Raw genomic sequence first — 6,946 nt, forward strand, 5'->3', positions numbered from 1 at the left:
TGTTTTTTTAACTTTAAACCGCATAAACACATTTCATTACACCAAATACACCAAATAATGTTCTTTTTAGCAACATCATATGACCCCTTTTGTTTAACTTTTTATTGTCACTATATAATTTCCATAATTCCCATTGAGTTATTTCATGGTTTTGATGACTTTACAATGTGAAAAATGGTAAATAATTTGATAAAAATAAGTATCAGTGTCCTTCACAAGTCTTTCACTGTGCATAAACAAACTGATGCAGATCCACAATGTATAACAACACAGAGCTGAGCTTAACATAACATTATGTTGTAATTAATGGTTATTTTGGTCTTAAATTAGCAATTGTGAGAACATGTCTGAAAAGAGTTGCTGTTTCATGTTGCATATTCACCCATCAACAAACACAATGCAGAGAGCTGTCAGCCACACCTCTGTGCATGAGCTGCCCTGCTGTGAGTAATTACTGTAATCAGGTAAGTTAAACAGTCAGCTGTCAGAGATGGATGGAGATTGCATGCTCTGTTTCTCTTTCAGGTAGATCATGGGAGGCTCAGAGCTCTGTTATTAACAAGCTGATGATACGTCAACTGATGAAAATGGTTATTCTGAGTAAGGCGGTCTGACCCCCCCACCACCAGAGAAAACTAGCCATATCTGTGCCGTAATATACAGCTGAATGAGAACTGATTTCACCACCAACAGTTTGTTTAGGCAATCTGTCTCAGAGAGCAACAAGATCACTAGTATCTATCCCTAATGACAGGAGAGATAGGGTGACGAGTATATTAGGGATGTGTCCAAAAACAAAGACATCTGCCATTGCCCAGTCAGTTCGAAAATACAATGATTTGAATTCTGCTTTTCTATGAGGAGTATTTTTTCCATTTTAAATTAGAATTTATGATGATCATTATGTTGGGGCATGGAATAAAAAAAATCCTTATATTATAAAGAATAAAAAGCCTCATTAATAACATGTCAAGCTCAATACGTCTCCTAAAATATCAGTTAATTTGACAGCAAGGCAAGGTTAGCTAGAGGTTGTAAAATGTCATGTGGTCCAACCCTTCAAAAACCTGCTATTCATGAATTGATAACTGATAATATTCGTAAAAGTCTAAAATAAAACGTAATAAAATAAAATTAAATAATGTGTTTTTATTTTTCTAAAAATACACTGAAAATGTTTTTTTTTTTAAAATAATGATTATTTAACGCATATGTTTTAAATTAGTATTTCAAAAGATATTTGCCTTTTCTTTATCCTGGACACTCTTTTTTTGTCACTGACCCTTCAAATAGGCTTCCAAGACAACACGATTGCATGAATTCAAGTGAGTTTCATAGGTAGTGAATATTTCTTGACTACAATACAACGGCATCAGAAGCCATTATTCTTTGCACCAACCACTGAACTGCACAGAAGGAATTGGATATCATAGGAGCATCTTTCAAAAACTGACCGGTTGAAGGGATTTTAGAAGACAGAGTGTTACATAAACACTGGATTCAGATGTGCCTTGAAGCCTTCCTACCTTGCATCCTGCAAAGGTTTCTGACACAAGCTAAGAAACACAACTGATAGGACAGAAAAATACAGAGAGAATGTTGTATGAAAGGAGGAAGCAAGACTGTCCATCACTGATCAGGGAACAAGATCCTGTGTTATGAGAGTGAGCAGTGTGGTTGAAGACAGTCAGTTTATTTTAAGAGAGGGGCTATGACCACAACCACAATAATTAGAACCAAATCACCCTGTTTGTCATCTTAAATGTAAAGGTGCCAACTTGTGGCTAACCAATGATTTTCATGCTCTTCAGAATGTAAACTGAAGCAGCGAACAGCTCCCAATCATTCCAAACATAAATTCTAAATGTTTTCCCTTTATGTGAATGCACAGTCACTTTTTCTTTTCAACCTAAAGTTTCTCTTCCTGTCGGTGAGGGAGGCTGACAGGTGAGATTTTATTACTACGGCTCAGTGCGATTTGCTGTCTCCTGAGGCACTGCAGGAATGTGTGAAGTTTATGAAGTTTATGATTGGGGGAGAGAGTGTGTTGGCAGACTGTGAAATGTATTGTTCATAATGGAAGACAGTGAGAGAGATAAACACAGTTGGAGACGATACACTCCTCACATGCTCCTGGTCCTATCTCTCAGAATAAACACTCCTGGCACCAGGAGTTCTCTTACTTTATTCCTCAGCTGTCAGTCTGACTGAGGACGCTGCATTGTGAAACACCATCCCCCACAAAAACTCCTCAGCTTTTACCCGCTCTCCAAAACGCTGATTTTCAGCATTAGGGCTGACACAGGAACTCGCGTCTGATGCTGAGCTGCTGAGGTGGTGGGTGTTCAGGTCAATCATTTGAGTTAAGCTGTGGCCATGTACACACTGAACAGGTTTGAGAGTAACAAGCGCATTTAAATTTAAATTTAAATGCCAATTCCCCTAAATTATTGTTCTGTGACCACAGATTACAAGAGCATGAAACAGCAAGACAAATACAGACGAGTACCTCTATCCCTCAAAGGCTCATTTTTGTTTGCACAATAACAGACTAGCTAGGGAGTCACTGTCTCCTAAAATTAAACTTTTAGGAGCCAAATGACTTTATTTTACAAATTACAGAATAGTTAAAATGGTTCGTCAGCAGCTTTCACTGTTATTCAATCCTGAGTGTATTTATGACATATAAATGTCACTGCTTTGTACAAATATTTCTGCCTGTTTGTATAAAATATATAAATTGAATTATAATCATAAAAAAAAAAAATTTATAAAAAGTATTTATCTTTAATCTCTAGAAAAAGCGCAACACTCACACAAATATGAATCTAACTTTATTTATTTAAAAACAGTGACATTTCGACCAACTTGTCTGATGAAGACAATGAAGTAGGCTGAAACGCCATGTTTAAATGTTGCACTTTTTCTGGAGGTGAAATATTATTACTACCAAACAAAGTTTCCTGTACAATCGATTCAACATTATTGGATCTTACTACACTAAACAACCAATGATACTTTTAGCATATTTAAACATTTTTAGAATTCCATTTATTACAACAAAACTCTGTTGCAAATATTTTTAATTACAACAAATAATTCCCAGTTCGCTTAGAACCATCACTAATAATGACTCCGTTCAGTGAGGGAGTTTTTGTGAACTCAGTAACAGCTCTGATTCACGGAGCGAGTCCAATTCAACCTGCTAACTCACATGCAAGTTCAAGACCATTCTGTACTGGTTCATAAGAATCATTTTTTCGTAAATCAGATGGTGTTCATTATTTCATGTAGGAAACAGTGGTGTGCACTTTAATGAGACGTCATCTGCATAAACTAAAAATAAGTTTTGTAGATTGCCACCAAAGGTGATTAAAATTGTAATTATTGTCCAAAGTTTTTTTGTTGGTCTAATTTGCAACCGATTTAGTTTGGAGCCCTGGAGTGACTTTGGATGGTTCAGAGCGGTGTCGTTGAAGCAGAAGTGTGTTGATGAGGGTAAACTCACTCACCAAGTTCTTGAGGATATTCACGTCAGTCTCTTTGGAGACGTCCTTCACTTTCCCTCCAGTCAACTTAGCCAGCGGCTCCTCCTGCTTTCCTGCGGCATCAATGGCAGCAGCGCTCGAGGCTCTGGACTCAAACTGAAAAGCAGGAAAGGGTCACAGCTTTAAGTTTCTTGCATCTCTGAAGAAGAGTTACCACCCATTAAGTTCTGCAGAGAGCAGGCAGTGAAGATGAATCACAGATTATTCCCAGAAGAAAGAAGAGCAAATGAAAGCATCAGGTGAGCAGGTGCAACCAGTCAAAAATCATTCTTCAATTACTGTTCCCCCCAAATCCCAATTTCAATTGTGAGAGAAACAATTGGACCTTGTGCAGCGCTAATGAATCAAAGCACTAGTTTTTGGTTCCGAGACCACCTGAGAGAGAGAGCAATAAATAGAAAAGCAGACAATGAAAACAGGGAAGGGTGGTAAAGTATGTTTGTGCGTGCATGCGTGAGCTGGTTTTTGTGCATGTACAACTTTTGGCAGAAGAGCAGTTGTTCTTGGCCTGCTTATTTTACACCCACAAACAAGCACACACTAGAAGTCTCTAATAGCTATCTAATAAGGAAAAAACAAGCATACCAGCCACACTGAGATGTGTTAAGAGGTTAGTTCACCCGTCATTATTTACAAGGCATATGGGGCTTATTTATTCCTTCTAGACCTTTTACATTGATTGATAGTGTCCATCTCAATTCACTTTCATAATATATAAAAGAGCAGCTATTATGCTACATTTCTCCTTATGCCACAGAATAAAGTACTTTTTTTTTTTTTTTTTGGTGAAGTAAAATCTTTTCATAATACAAATAATTTAATTTCAGAATTACAGAAAATGATGATTTAATGCCCTCAGTGAGAAAAACCAATGGTGGCCGGGAAGATGGCAAGGCACATATTTAAATAAATGCAATCTATTAAATAATGTAACACATTTAAATAAATGAAACATATTGGAATAAATGTGCTGGTGTCCTCATGTTTTTTCATCTGTTAGCCTGTTCATGCATGCATATTTTTCTCTGTGATTTCAGTGGATCCGTCGCAGGTTGGGAAAGGAGTGGCTCTGATCACGGTGATGGACATTAATGACAACGCACCAGTCTTTGCCATAGAGTATGAGACCATCCTGTGTGAAAGTGCTGGGCCAGGACAGGTAATGTGGCTCTTGATTCTTCAACAGAAAGGCTTTCATATCAAATGCGATTTGAAACCTGTATAGTCCAATAAACAGAAATGATTATTCATGTCACAACTTTTCTGATATTGTATGAAATTAATTGTGCAGCATTACTGTTGGAAGCACCTAATAAATGAGAAGAGATCTCATTTTCAGATTATGTATTGCAGTGTGCAGATTAAGATGGTTTAAACCAAGGTTATAATAATGCGTCTTTTATTTTTTTCCTTAGTTTATATGTATATATTTTGATATCCTTCATCAGAAACTCAACCGGAAAGAATCTGGACCTTAGTACTGATCCATAGCCAGTAAAGAGCAGCGAGAGCCACAGATGGACAAAATGATAACAACAGGATTCTGGTGGCTTTCTGCTGCAGATCACTCTAATCACGGGATCAAAACATTGTGCGCTCATTCGGAAAAAGCTTTACACTGATGCAAATGAGACAGAGGTGACTGTGGCATGAAATTGGTTTGTTGGGGAGCGTGGCATTGTGTCAAGTAGCCAAATGTGAAGTCCTTCAGCAGGCAATTGCAGAACACACACACAAGCAAACCAATGGGTTCCTCATTTTCGAGCCAGCAACATGCCCTGATTCAAACACATTCTCTGTCGCATTCATATTCCAATGTTTGTCAGAATGTCATTACTAAGATGAATGTGGTATAAAGGGCATTACGAATGCTACATACTAAACACTCGCTATGAGTGCATAGAGGAAACATTCTGGACCTTTGTTCAGTCCTAATGGGAATGATAAAAGCCACTGACAAATTCTGTGACGTGATGCACCATTGATCTTGAAAGCGCTGGGTAATGTCAGAGGACCAACACCAGTGGTGAAAACATGACTGATTCTACTCAACTATAGGTGCCTTTCCTTCTCAGAGCATCTACTGCATTACTACTGTAACTTTATAAAAGCTACACAGAAAGAAGTTAATATTTATATTCTAATACTGCATTTATTTTCTAATTCTGATTTTATTTTCTTGTAATTGCAACTGTATCTCACAGTTGTGACTTCATATTTCACAATTGCATTTATTTATCTCAATTTGTGACTTCATGTCTCACAGATTTCTCATAATTCTGACTTTATCTCACAATCTAGACTTTGTGTCAGCTGCGGCTATTTCTCATAATCTCGGCTTTATCTCACAATTGCATCATAATATTTCACAGTTGTGACTATTTCTCGTAATTCAGACTTTCTCACAATTATGATCACATCAGTTGCAGCTATTTCTATATAGTTCTACTTAATTTCTTGTAATTTGCAACTTCTTATCTCACAGCTTTGATTATTTCTCATAATTGTGACTTTATCTCACAATTGTGACTTTATATTTTACAATTTCAAATGTATTTTTCAGAATTTGTGACTTTGTGTCTAATTGGTTGTCTTTTTCTTGTAAATGCAACTCATGACTGCAGGTTTATGCCAATTTAACTTATAATTGTGATTATTTCTTGTATTTGTGACTATATATCACAATGTGAGTTTCTTCTTTTAAGCTGTATCTCACAATCAAATGTTATTATTATTGTTATCATTATTATTATTATTTTATTTATTTCTTCTTTTTTATAAATCGTCAGAAACAAGAAACAAGCTTCCATATAAACCCTACTTAGTAACTGTAATTGTTTCATTGACAGACGGTGTTTATTTAGAGGAGAATTAATAGTCAATTTGCAGAGGTTTTTGAAAATCTTACTCACTCAATTACAATGTTTTTATTAGTGTATCAGAAATTGACTTGATCTGATCATTTCTTTTGGGAGCAGTGAAAGAATACTGAAGGATGTTTTTCTTTTTCTTAAGAAAAATAATCCCTCCCACAAGATCTCTCAAAACAAAGAGAGGACAGAACAAGGCTACAGGGTTTACTGAGCATGAGATACAATCCCCTGTAGTGGCATGATTGTCTGGGCCATAACAATTAGTCCTGGCCTGCCTGTGTCCCAGACTCACAGGGAACTGTGTTTGTTTTGCCTAAGTGAAAAGATGCTGGTGGGCTCTTTTGACAAATGCTATCTCAGCCTTGAAACGCATTACCATAGTCCCCCAAGAACACTCTCTGTGTGTTTTGGACACCCCAGACTTCCATCACTTCTAACTTTCAGAGCTCTCTCTCATATTAGAGGCTAAATTACTTTCCCGCCTCTCAGAGGAACAGTAGAACGGTCTCTCTTTCTCTGAATAGA

General features: G+C 36.9%; 1 protein-coding gene across 1 annotated transcript in view; it reads right to left on the bottom strand.

The window, feature by feature from the left end:
* Nucleotides 1–3,684, bottom strand: part of LOC107752021 (neurofilament light polypeptide-like) — an 8,939-nt gene extending 5,255 nt beyond the window's left edge. Inside the window, exon 1 of the mRNA XM_016567868.1 lies at nucleotides 3,513–3,684. The gene's annotated coding sequence lies outside the window, so the exon portion shown is untranslated. The remainder of the gene's footprint in view (nucleotides 1–3,512) is intronic.
* Nucleotides 3,685–6,946: the final 3,262 nt, after the last annotated feature.

The sequence above is a fragment of the Sinocyclocheilus rhinocerous genome, unplaced genomic scaffold, assembly GCF_001515625.1.
Source record: "Sinocyclocheilus rhinocerous isolate Xijiao unplaced genomic scaffold, SAMN03320098_v1.1 scaffold662, whole genome shotgun sequence".
Taxonomy (NCBI): domain Eukaryota; kingdom Metazoa; phylum Chordata; class Actinopteri; order Cypriniformes; family Cyprinidae; genus Sinocyclocheilus; species Sinocyclocheilus rhinocerous.